The 13,781-nt window shown below is 39.6% G+C and overlaps 1 protein-coding gene across 1 annotated transcript in view; it reads left to right on the plus strand.

The window, feature by feature from the left end:
* Nucleotides 1-515: 515 nt before the first annotated feature.
* The window catches only part of LOC134642886 (dihydropyrimidinase-related protein 5-like), a 31,157-nt gene continuing 17,891 nt past the window's right edge, over nucleotides 516-13,781 (plus strand). The window contains exon 1 of the mRNA XM_063494941.1: nucleotides 516-644. The gene's annotated coding sequence lies outside the window, so the exon portion shown is untranslated. The remainder of the gene's footprint in view (nucleotides 645-13,781) is intronic.

A 13,781-nucleotide genomic window follows, 5' to 3' on the forward strand; every position in this document is an offset into this window, starting at 1 on the left:
GGCATCCCTGTCTCCACACTGTGGCACTTCAGCTCCATATTGTTGCATTCAAGTGCTCAAAGTAACCTCTCAACGCTGTAACTGCCCCGTTCGAGTGCACTGGGTCAAAAGCAACAATCACACAAAGAGCCCGTGTGGGCCAGGGTTTATCTTTTTAGAGATCATGTCTAAAGATTAAGCAGCAGAAGATAAATAAATCAGAAATAAAATGCATTTCTGCTATTATTTTGTTAATATATACTCAACATTTCAGAAATATAATCAAGGAGAGAAAATGTAAACTCATGTTGCAACTAAAGTGGCCTAAGATACTAATAATAGTCAATGCTTCGCTCAATTTTTCCAAAAAAAAATAAAGAAAAAAAAAGATAAAAATAAAATCGGATGCTAATCGTTACATTTCGAACCGCAAGTGAAGGTATCACTCAAGAGGAAGAGGAAACGCCTTCCACAGACTAAACTCCCCTCCCATTGGTCGGTTTTCCGATTTCTCTCATTCTAACGGCCCCTGATTGGCTGCTGCCGGACCGTCGCCGAAGAAGCATCTGCTGCTCGCGTTGTGCCAGCTGTCCTCGCGCACTCGGCCAGTGCTGGGCATCGGAGAGAGGCTCCTGCTGAGTAGGATCACGGAATCTGCGAACCGGGTAAGAAGACAGAAAATCCCACAAATGAGAGGAGGTCAGGCTGTAGAGCTGTTGACCAAATCGGTAGATTTTATCACCTGTAGTCATAATTAGAGGCGTTAAAATCCCTCTTTATGCCATTAACATTGGTAACGGCATGGTTATAACGAACATTAATCAGTCTCTGTAAACGAAAATTAGGCAAATTTGGCAGATTTTCTATATTTTATTACATTTTTGCAAATCAGTGACGTGTTTCTGCGTCTAAATTAAAATGTGAATGAATTAACGTTTTTCCTTCCAGTAAACGAATGAAAAAACATTAGTTTCGCTTAAATGCGGTGAAAAAATGGAAAATTGGCGGTGATGTGGTGAAAATGGCATCGTGTGGTTTGGGGCGATGAAATATGCGTGAGATGTGAGTCTGTGTGTGTGTGTGTGTGTGTGGCGTGCCATCAGTGCTGCAAGGCTGTGTGTTTGTTATGTAAGTACCTTTTAGGTTATTCTCTCTTCTCCCAAATTTATTGAGTCACGGTGATGATGATGATGATGATAATGAAGGGGTCTGTCTCTAGCCGTGGACACTCGCTTGTATGCACGACGTGTGTGCGCGCATGTGTGTGTGCTTGGAGTCCTTGGTGTGTGTGTGGCTGGGTACAAAACGTGAACAGGTGATTTAAAATCCAGTTTGTGCACATTATTTGGTTTGAGGGTATTCCTGGGTGCTGCAAATCCTTCAGGTACACCACATTGATCTGAATAAATCAGAGGGCGTCCTGATTAGATGATGTAACTGCTGCCCTACACACGGTCTGTTTCCATTAGGAATGCAATGGTTGTCTTCTAGTGTGTAACGTGTTAATTAGGGTGGTGGTGTAGCCTTGCCTCACAGCTAGGTTTCTGAGTTTGCATGTTCTCCCGGTGTATATAACAGCCCTGTTTTCATGTAGTGATTTACTTTTCTCTTATTGTGTATGCAGGCAGACTTATACAAACGTCATGCCTGCAGGGCTGATATGAAGATGCCAACAGTGATTTATGTACCAGATGGTAAACATCCCTTTTAATTCTCTAATTTTGGGTATTCCTAACATGTAAGGGATTTCCTTGGAGGTTGCTGCTTGGTTCTTATAGACCCTTATAGTCAGAGCTGTTGGTGTAGTCTTTGGGTTTCGGCTGGTCATGCATTTCCTAATTTTTTGTATCCTTGATTGAGGCACAAATGTGCAATTCTGTCAGTTTTTACCACCATTTCAATGATGGATCAGTGCAGGAGCTCAAAGTTTCCCACGTTAGAGAGGACGATGCTTTAGATGCTTGCAAAACTACAAAACTAAACAGCTTTTTCTCTCTGCTTTGTCTGAGTGGCGACACCTATTGTTCAGGATGCTGATCAGTAGAGTGCAGCAAGTACCCCACCCTCTCCTTTGGTATAACTGGTGATAAGGAGGTGATGATGTCCTTTCGCAGCAACTGAACCTGACCACTTCATGGTCTAGTGGTCAGGTTTCCTGGTTTTCACCCAGGTGGCCTGGGTTTGACTCCACGTATAGGAACTTGCATATAAGGACAGACATTTCAGGAAGAGGAAGTAAGGAGCAGCTTTATCTAATAATGGCCCTGTTACACCTCCCACCTGATGAATGATGGTGTTGCATCCACTGCTAATTATGCACTTTCATAACCTGCTGTTGCTAGTTTGAAAATGTGTTTACTGCCATTTTAATGACAATACCGAAGCTCAGAGATTCACAGTTTATATAGAGGGAGATGTTGCAACAGTTTTCAAAAGACTAAGCCATTTCTTTTACCTCCAGTTTTGACTTCTTCTCCTGCTATACCAGCTCTGATGAGGTATTGTCTGAGTTGCTGCACCATTCAGGAGAATACTGCAGCTAGTACCTGTGCAGAGGTCACTCAGAGATTCCCAGGTTATACAGAGGAAGAAGCTTGAAAAGCTGCATAACTAAACAGCTTCTGCTCTCTGCTTTGTCTAAGTGGTGACAGCGATATTCAGGATGTTGGTCAGAATCGTGCAAAAAGTACCCGCGATTGGGCAGTGTTGATGACACTGTGACATAGGGCTGTTCGATATAACGATATATATCGGATGACGATATAAAAACGTCTATCGTTTCATTTTACGCTATCGTTTGTTTTGTGGTGTCACAAAATAAACTGTTTACGGCAATATTTTTTCACCGTTTTAGTGGCTATATTAATTTATTAAAGTTCTCTCTTTATCTTATATTTAATATAATCACACTATGGACGGACAAGAGCCTGTTTGTATGCGTTGTCGTTAGCAACAATGACGATAAAATCATCGCGTGTCCGCTTGTTTATTTTCCCCATAAACCTTTCAGAATAAAGCTCAAGATCCTGTTGAGACCTTTCAAAATAAACTAAATCACGTGACTAAGTATGCAGAGTGTTTCCGGATGAGATGCAAAAAAGAGCCGTCAGGTGCAAAAAAATAAACCTTATTAGGCTACGTTCACACTGCAGGTCTTAATGCTCAATTCCGATTTTTTGATCAAATCCGATTTTTTTGTCTGCTTGTTCACACTACACATAAAATGCGACATCAAACGCGCTCTAGTGTGAACGCTCAAAGCGGCCCGCATGCGCAAAAGAAGATGTCACACACAACTCGCTCTGTTTAGACCCAGAGCAAACAATATTGTTTGACTGATGGCCCTTAATATAAAGACTTCGGACTTTATGTTTCCAAATTTTTGCTTTAAGTTATTTTGTTATTTACATAATAATGTAGATGATCCTTTTTGCTGTTTTAGAGGAGCGGTGCTTCAAAGGATAGTTGCAGATTTCTGTCAGAATCTGCAGAAAATACAGTAAAAATAAAATGTCCACATTTCTCCAACGTGGTCTTCCCAACAGTTTCACCGGATGGCAAGAAATCGTTCGCGATGTCCTATCGGGCGCTTCTCCGGCGCCGATAATTGGCGTCTGTCTTGTGTCAGTGACGTAAAAGACGGATTTAATGCGACTTGACCGTTCACACCGCAGTCGCTTTCTAAAACATCGGATACGTATCGGATTCAGGACCACATACGAAAGTGACCCAGATCGGATTTGAAAATATCGGATTTGTGCCGTTCACACTGTCATACCAAGATCGGATACGAGTCGCATAGGGGCGAAAAAATCGGATTTGATGCGCTTTCGCCTGCAGTGTGAACGTAGCCTAAGGCTACGGATATGCGACCCATATCCGATCTTGGTATGACAGTGTGAACGGCACAAATCCGATATTTTCAAATCCGATCTGGGTCACTTTCGTATGTGGTCCTGAATCCGATACGTAAAAAGGATCATTATTAGGTTATCTACATTATTATGTAAATAACAAAATAACTTAAAGCAAAAATCTGGAAACATAAAGTCCGAAGTCTTTATATTAAGGGCAATCAGTCAAACAATATTGTTTGCTCTGGGTCTAAACAGAGCGAGTTGTGTGTGACATCTTCTTTTGCGCATGCGGGCCGCTTTGAGCGTTCACACTGGAGAGCGTTTGATGTCGCATTTTATGTGTAGTGTGAACAAGCAGACAAAAAAATCGGATTTGGTCAAAAAATCGGAATTGAGCATTAAGACCTGCAGTGTGAACGTAGCCATAGACTCAAACGTTAGAACAGGCTTTTCCCCGCAGCACACCGTGTAATAAATACTCACAAAGAAAACGGCGGCCGTTACAACTTATGTCTAAAAATGTATAGTTTCATGCATCGGTTAAAACATTGGACTCCAGGTACACAACGCCCAGCTGGAAACACTTCACGCAAGTCGAGCTGCCCGAGATTCACAGAATTTTCAGAAAATGTAAAATTTTTGTGATTTATATCGTTATCGGACGATAGATGTCTTATATCGGGATATGAGATTTTGGTCATATCGCACAGCCCTACTGTGACGACCAATGCAGCGACCAAACTGGCGGCTCTAGCAGCAGCTGAATATCCAAATAAGTGGCCAACACAAGCAGTCCCATATGTTCTAGTGGATAGGATTCCTGGTTTTCACCCAGGTGGCCTGGATTGACTCCCGGTATAAGAACTTATATTTTATGAACAATCATTTTAATAAGAGGACATAAAGAGCAGGTTGGTGCATAAGAGTGGAGGAAGGTGCACACAGGTGTACTGCATATTATGCAGAAGGTCTTGATAATCTAAGGTCAACTGCAGAATGTAGCAGCATTGCACGTCTAGGATGACTCTGGACATCACAGGGTTCATGGAAGAGTTAAGCCATTGCTAGTTGACTGTGAAGATACTCTCTGTTGATGAGGGTGTATCCTCTGGACAGAGAAAAGAGGTCAAGGTGACTTGGTGAAGACGCATAGGAAAGTATTCAAGGAAAAAGATTTGTATTCAGTGGCCAGACATGGAGTTGGAAAGGATGTACTGTGGGTTAGGTTCGCTAAGGATAGAGATGGAAATGTATTAATAAGTGAAGAGAGTGTGCTGAGAAGACTTTAAGAAGCTGACGAATGAAGAAATTCAGAGAGAGAAGAGGACTGTTAGTGAAATGGGGGGCAGAGCATTAGTAAGGAGGAAGTGAGGGCAATTATGATGACATTGTGATCTGTAGGTGTAAGAGAGGTGGAGGTATGCTCTGGAGAGTGGAGGAAGGGAAGACAGTAGAAGCAAGACAGAATACGTATGTGTGAATGAGAGGGAGACAGGTGTAACAGTGAAAAGGTAGATGAGTTTAAATACACGAGTTCAACCATCTAAAGCAATGGACAGCGGAGAGGAGAGTGAAAGGCAGGGTGGAGTGGGTGGCGATGAGTGTGAGAGCTGATTTGTAACAGATAGAAAGCTGCAAGCGTGAAAGGGAAGGTTTACAAGATGGTAGTTAGACCTGCTGTGATGTATGGTTTGGGGTGGGACAGTGGAAGATGATAAGCTTTTTATTGGGTGGGAACAAGATGGAAAGGATTAGAGATGAGGACATCAGAGCGACAGCTCAGGTTAAGTGTTGTGGAGACAAAGTCAGAGAGTGAGGCTGAGATGGTTTGGGCATGTGCAGAGGAGGGGTAGTGGATATACTCGACAACAGATGCTGAAAATGGAGCTGCCAGGAAGGTGGCGAGGAAGACCACAGAAAATGTAAACAATTTCACCTTCAAATGAGAAGAGGAAAAACTCAAAGAGTAAGTCAGACTGAAGGTCAAAGGTCAGACAGAAAAAATACTGGCAAAATAAATTTTATGGACAGCTCTTGGCGTTGAATTTTTTTCTAAATGTATAGTGTGATTAGGGGGCGTGTAGAGACAGAGATGCCCCTAATCCTCAGAATGATGCCCCAGTTATCTTATTGTCTGTTTGTCTGTGTGTGATTCACTAATGCTTATTCATGCATGAACCTGCAGCAGTACACACAATTCTTCTGTGTGTGTGTGTGTGTGTGTGTGTGTGTGTGTGTGTGTGTGCACGCATGTGTGTGTGTGTTTAGTATCTATTCTTATCTTCAAGTGGCTGTAAATTTGTCTGCTGCATGTTGGTTGGCTTTTTAAATAGCTCTAGTTTTCACACATGCACATATGCAAGGTAATCCAGACATACACACACATGCACCCACGCACACACACACACACAGAGGGAGAGAGAGAGATACTCCTCCCTCCCTGTGGCAAATATCAAGCAAGAGTCATCAGCTGTCTGGTCCTTTCTTCTCACTTACAGCACACACACACACACACACACACACGCCCACAAACAGACATGTGAGCATGTCAGCAGCTACCATGTAAAATGTAACAATTTATAAACATTTTTAAACAACTTTTTTCATCCTTCCTCTTTTCAGCTGTTTAAGCCAAGTTTGAACTTATTTAGGAAAATGCTAAGTTTTAATTTTTTTATTGGTTATTAATTATTTTAAAGCTCCTTACCACACCATTTTCATCAATCAATAATAAAAAAATAAAAAGAATCCAGACGACATTTTATGGAATTTAAAATCAAGACAAACTCCCTGTTTACATATTTTCCATTAAAAAACAGTACATTTCCGTGCAAAAGAAAGTAAATCATCATAGCATTTCTCCTCATTTTCATCCCTCCTGCTCATCCAACTGCAGTAGAACCACTGGTTTAGCTTTTGTACATTTTTATCCAATAAATAATTTGCTTTCTAAATGGTGCCTCCAGTATAAGAGTTCAGGTTTTATTCATGCTGTGAAGTAGTTGTGTCTTTGTATTTGTATGTCGTGAATCTGTGTGCCACACACAGTCCCAACTCACTCAGCCTGCTGCTCCTCATTTATTATTAATTAAGTCCCCCATTAAAAAAAGTTTGGATGGAGCGGGGAGGAAACTAGGGTGTGTCTCGCTGTGTTAGACTGTGTGCAGCTGATGTTGGTGTTTATCTGTGTGTGTGTGTGTGTGTGTGTGTGTGTGTGTGTGTGTGTGTGTGTGTGTGTGTGTGTGCGTGTGTGTGTGTGTGTGTGTGCAGAAGCAGCTGGTCCCAGGGTGTGTGAGAAATGCTGCCTGGTGTGTGTGTGTCTGTTATACCTGCTGTGACACAGCAGAAAGTGAACACGCACACACATGCACACACACACACACATTGAAGATGTCTAAAATAGATGTGTTTTTTTTCCTTTGAATGCAGTTAGCGAGGAGCATTAGAGACGACCTCAGTTTCTCCTGACGATTTTGACTTTCTGTGCACACAAGGCCTGAATTTCAGATCTCCCGTACTGATGTAAAAGCACAAGTCTCGTGTTTTTGTGTGAAATGGAAATCAGCTTTTGAGAGCAGATAGTGTTAAAATGGGCCAGTGGCTGCTTCCCGTCATTGCCCCTCACATTGCATCATGTCACATCGCAGCTCCTGACTGTGCTTTATGTCTCATCTCCTCGATCACCTCATGTTGCATCACATCTCTTCAAGCTGCTTCATGTTCTCCATAAAAGTCTGTTTCATATATAGAAAAACATCCTCTGCTCCATGTGCTGCCACATGGAGCAGATAGGACAGGGTTGGGCAATTCATTTTCCCAAGGGAGCATGTGAGAAACTGGGACTGTTGTTTCAGTAAGACTTGGTTATAGCTTCTTGTTGCCTTTACAGCTTTACAGGTAAAGATTCAGATGTCTGTTCCTGCTCTGCATCGGTCATGATATTATATTTGTCTCAGAATGGCGATTCAAATTTCAGTCCTTAAAAACAGCATTCTGCTCTCCACAAACTGAGCTTTACCTCTGATTTCAGTAAATAAATTCTTGGAAGTCTATGTCTTGTTAGAAAACATACATCTTGCACAAACATTGGTTCCAGTGTATTTGCAAAGTGGCTGCATTTGCTTGCAAAACCCCTCCAAAAAACCGCTGTCCAGTCAGGGACGACTAAAGGTCCGGGTGACGCCCAGACCTGAGCTAGAAGGAGTTCTGCCAGACAAACAGTGATGAAACCACAGCCCAAGCGTCTCTTTGTACTGCATTCTGTAAAGAAAAATATCGCAATCAGTTAAAATGCTACCAACAGCAGATCTATGATGAGTCACTTGTTTTATTGTACAACAGTTATCATCCTGCTTCTTCAACTTTGATATTTAATAAGCAAATAGTAGAGAAATAAACCTGTAAACATAAATGTGGTCTAAACTTAAGAATCCACTAAAATAACTACTACTACTATTACTAAATTTTGTTTAATTTTTACAAATTATGTCCTAAAAGTCTCTGGGAATTTGGACAGTTATTTAAGTATTATCTAAATTAACTTTAATTTTAATGCTCATCAGGACAGAAACGCCATATACTGACCCCCCACCAGAAAAAGAAAGTAAATGAAGTAAAGTGGACACTCAGGACCAATTAACAAAATTACACATATATAAATATTTTTTCCTTAGTTTTAAGAATTGAATGTTTATATTTCAGCTGAGCTTTTAGCTTTTTAGTCAAAGTAACACTTTTTGCAGCCACCGTTTGATCTATATGGCAGAACTGAATTAATATAGTAAAGTAAGCTATTGTCAGTTAGGGTTGCAGCTAAAGTAGGGTTCGTCAACTCTGTTACAGGTCAGATAAAGCAGCCAGCCAGTGTTTTTTTATATATATACTCCATTCCTTGAACCTGTGGTGAACTTACTGTGCCCATTTGTGATTAATTAAAGGTGTTATTTTCATTTTTGGAAGTTTAATTTCCTTTGTCCTTATATTCCTACAAACACACAAAGCCTCCAGTGTCCGATGCAGAAGTCAGCGTTCCCAGTCCCACACCCAGTCCGAGTCTGCAGTCTGTGTGGGTTTGGACTGAGCTGACTAGAAAATAGTGACAACAGCAGCACCAAGTTATAGACATGTAGACATCACTGTCTTTTTCTCTGTCAGCTTAACTGTTTCTTTTCCTCACCAAGTCACACATTTTCTGAAGTTTGGGGACTGGTGTTTTGATGGTTTGTCCCTTCCAAAAAAGATGGGAAACTGTCTAAAATCTAAATTTAAAAAAAAGAATGGTAGCATCTGTGAATCATCTGAACCCGTGTATTTAATTAGAGGCACCACACTGTCAATAATTTCCTTTTTTTAAATTCATATGTTCTGACAAATATATGAAACGAGCATCCCAAGCGATGGTTGAGTATTTTAGAAGTAACTCTTTGAACCACTGTGTGGGAAACATTTTAAAAAATTACAAATATTTTTTCTCAGTGAAAAGTAACATAATACTTGAAAATATTATTGAAGATTCAAAGAATTTGTTTGATGACGTCACATCAAACACTGTTTCTGGATCCAGGAGTCTCCTGTGTTGGGTCTGGCTCTGTTTTATTAGCAGTATTTAAGTATTTAAGTGTAACATGTCTTTATGTTTTTCTAAATAAAATATGATACAATTAACACTTCATAAAAGAATCACCTAGGCCGACTAAGATCTCAGTGTGGATTGTAAACTTAGAATCAAGACATTGTCATAGCTAATAATCCAAACCCTGTAACAACATATTAATGGTGCATTCGTATTGTGATGGGGTCATCTCAGACATTGTTGTGCCTGAAGTTTGATCTGCCAATATGGAAAAGAAAAACTTATAAAAGACTTGCATCAGATTTGGCTTGCTTCATATAGTGAATCATATAAGGCTTATATGATTTACTCATGAAAGTGGCCACTTTCTCATTACTTTCATATATTGTTTTAGGAAGTATCCAAAACATACAAGTTCCATTTATATAATTTTTCAAGGGATCTTATATCTGATTTTAATTTTGTATGCTTTTCATACAAGTTTCACACAAGACAGATACAAACCTTATAAGATTTATATATATCTTTTCCATATGGGTGTTTTTGGTGTCTCTGTTTCTCTGGGACCCTCAACATGAACTCATCCTACATCTTCCTTAATGTGTGCCAATGTATTTACATTGGCCTAATCATGGCTTTGTTTCACCTTTAGCAGGTAGCTAATCATATTTCAACTAGTCCAACTTCATTAACCTTCCAAATGTGTCGTTTCCTGTCTTTGTTTATGTCCAGAGTTACTGCAGTGGGGTTTACTTTAGTTTTTTAGAAACACTTCAGTCAGGTATAAATGGTGTATCATCTTTAGATGTCATCTAGCCTGTGAATTCCTAAATTCTGTTTTCATTAATTCCTGGGTATTCAGCTTCATGGTAACACTCTGACAGCCACATTGATCATATTAGTACTTTATTCAAACCAGCGCTGCCTCACTAAAGGATGGCTAATGATGCCAGACTTAACAAGCCAGTGCCAAACTCCACTCTATACATATTACACAATAGGACAGCTCTGTAGTAAAAAAGGGGCCAAGAACCATTTAGTAGCTAAAATTGTGAACGAAAAAACTATGATAAAACATGAGGCAGACGTAAAAGTTTTAGTGTGAAATACTACAAAGTATGCATGTATGTGAGTGTTGACTTTATACCAAGTGGAATTCAAATGATAAATCAGTCTTGGTGCTTTAGTATGCCTCACCATACCATGTGTGTGTGTGTGTGTATGTGTGTGTATGTGTGTGTGTGTGTGTGTATGAACCCTTTTTTCCGCTGAAGGATCTCCAGTTCCCATCTCCCGGGAAACCACTCCTTTAATCAGGCTGCCAAGCCTTTAGGGCACTGCTTTCCATACTGCACAGCGCTCCACCATCGTGTTTACCACTTTATCTTTCATCTCAGCACAATAAGCTACTTCTCCTCTTCTTCTCTTTCTCTGGCCATTGTTGTAAATCTCTAGTTTCTTTTTTTCTTTTTTTTTTGGACTCCATCTTCTCTGAACTCAACTGGACTATGATCTGATCCCAGATGATTTCTGTTCAGCGCTCTTACAGTAAAGCCAGACAGTATGAATGAATATTTTTCATAGAAACAACAATATATTTCAGAAACTTTACTTAAATCTATGTTTAAAGCTTCTTGTTACCCCCGGGCTTCATTATTAGCAAGCTGGCAAAACCAAAGCCATTTCTCTTTCCCATCTAGTGGGGGTACAAATTTCTCTCCTCACTATTCTGTTCACTGTTCTCTTCCTTCCCCTCTTCTCCCCTCTCTCCTTCCTCTCTCTATTCTCCTCCATCTCTTTGAGTTGATTCTGTGTGACTGGGGCTCTATTGTGTCTGGCCATCAAACACATTGCATACAGCCACCCATGCAGAATACACACATACACACAAAGACATGCTTATTGGAGAACCTCAGTTTGTTGATCCTATTAGGTTTACTCAATCTACTTTTTTTTTCAATGATCATCTGAAAGAAAAACATAGTGGTCCACAGATTGCAAAAGCTAATGGTTAACAACACTGTTTTGATGTGCAGTGTAATTTTAAATATGTAGTGAGTGTTGCAAAAGGGAAAAATATATTTAAAACAAAATAAACAAATACGTTTCATATTTGTAGAAAGCAGATATAAAACCAAGTCAGGTTTAAAAGCCAAAGAATAAAACATGGTTTTAAAAATGTTGGTGGTGATGATGAAGCCAGCTGTTTCAAGTTTTTAGGCTCAAAGAAACAATCTCCCCTATGCTTTAAATTTGTTTAATTTAATTCAGAAAAGGTCAGATTTGGTGTAGTTTGGAGGAGAGGCAATTTTAATGATTAGAATTACTGAGTGGTGTAATATATTATTATATATCTTCATTTTCTAGATAAAAAAAGAGTTCATCTGAGAAATCTTCATCAATATTGGGCATCAAGTGGTGCTTTAGGGCTTCTGCGGCAGTAAATTTCAGTTAGTTGTCAAAAAGACAAGCAATCAAAATGACTGGCAGGTGGTGTAGAACAGCGGTCCCCAACCCCCGGGCCACGGACCGGTACTGGTTTGTGAGTCGTTTGGTACTGGGCCGCGAGAGTTGAGGCTCAGGTGTGAAATTTATGGTTTTCAGGGTTTTTATTGGTTTTTATCTTTATTTTTTTTAATCGTTAACCCGGTTTCCCTGGGTCTTTTCCCGTGTGTTATGAATAGATCTTCTGTTTTTTGGTACCAGTACTGGTTTTATTTTGTTGTATTTATCCGCAACACCTTAAAGGCCGGTCCGTGAAAATATTGTTGGACATAAACTGGTCCGTGGCGCAAAAAAGTTTGGGGACCGCAGGTGCAGAACATGTAATATTCAGTATAACCTGCTGATATGTTTTGAAGCTTCAACAGTTTTTAAACCCAGGGGTACACATAGTCATATGAAAATTATGATTTGTTTGTTGTCCATCTTCAGCACATCATAGTTTCACCACAACTGCACTTCCACTTGGCTCAGTAATTTGAGCCAAGTGAAAGTGCAGTTGGATCCTCTGAGCGCTGTGTTTCTCTTTTCCTCCATCTTTATGAAATCTCCTTAATATCTTTCCCATCCTCGATGTGACGTTTTCCATTGAGATCAAAGAAAAGTGGTTAAGAAAAAATATAGGAGGTAATTTTGGGTCTGTTCAGCCATAGCCTTGGTTTGTTAGCCATGGCTCATTGCAGAAAATTACAATGTAGTGATTACAAGTGGAAAGTTACAATAAAACCAAAGCCAGTAATATTAAAGAACACGCATTATATATTTTTCTATGGTGATAAAGAACTCCACACTGCTTTCCATTTCCCTCACTTAACTAATATAAAATAAATAAATAAAAGGAGAAGTAAATAAAAAGACACTTTAAAACCTCACAGAGGATCAATTTTACTGCTGTAACTGTAAAAGACTTGGAAATGAAACACCAGGATCCTACAATGAATAGGATTGTATGAAAAACACAAACTGGGTGTACTGGGTCTGTGTAATGTAACACAACCAGAAATTATCATAGCCACAAGTAATCATTATGCACACAAGGACCACCGGGCATTCATTTTGTAAACTGCTCATACAGCACAAATGCCTGAAATTAGGTGAGTTACATGTCTGCTAACCACAAGTCTGGTGGGATCATTAAAATTCACTTTGTTGTAAAGGGAATATTTGAAGAACGAAGCGCAGGAACGTACTGTAACCCTTGTAAAATTACCGATTAATATACTCATTTCCTTTTATAATGAATACGTTGGTCAATGCAACATCAGAAAATAGTGAAAATGTGTTTAAAGGTTTCCTGAAGGCTGAGGTAATACCTTTTTTTTACTTTATTTTATTTTATTTACTACTGTACTATTGAGGTCTCATGCTATGAATAAATTGTTATAAATCGTAATAAATTGTAATAGTAAGAGACCTGTAATTCTCTAACTGTTATTAGTTGGTAGTTGTTAATATCAGGCTTACCAGATCCTTAAGGAAACATCTTCTTTCCATCTGTCCTTGCAAAGCACTGATAATCTGTTATTCCCGCAGATACTGTAATAGATTTATAAATTATAGATCCACTCCTAAATATTTTATAGACTGAGCTGACACACTTTAAAGACTGGAGGAAATGCTTCCCAGAAACTGTAACGTGTAACTCAGCACAAAATACAGAACACAAACTTTAATTTGTTGACTTTGGTTTTACGAGTAGCGGTTGGTTGCAGAAGGACTCCAAACTGGATTCCTGAAGTTGAATAGACCAGTACAATGCCAGGGTTTAAGTATTGCTGTGTAAAGCAAATTAAACACTGGATAAAAGCAGTAGTTCCAGCTGAGTATGAACCTTTTCAGAGCTGTAAGATTTCAGCTAGTTTTGTTCAAAT

Source organism: Pelmatolapia mariae, linkage group LG15 (genome assembly GCF_036321145.2).
Source record: "Pelmatolapia mariae isolate MD_Pm_ZW linkage group LG15, Pm_UMD_F_2, whole genome shotgun sequence".
Classification (NCBI taxonomy): domain Eukaryota; kingdom Metazoa; phylum Chordata; class Actinopteri; order Cichliformes; family Cichlidae; genus Pelmatolapia; species Pelmatolapia mariae.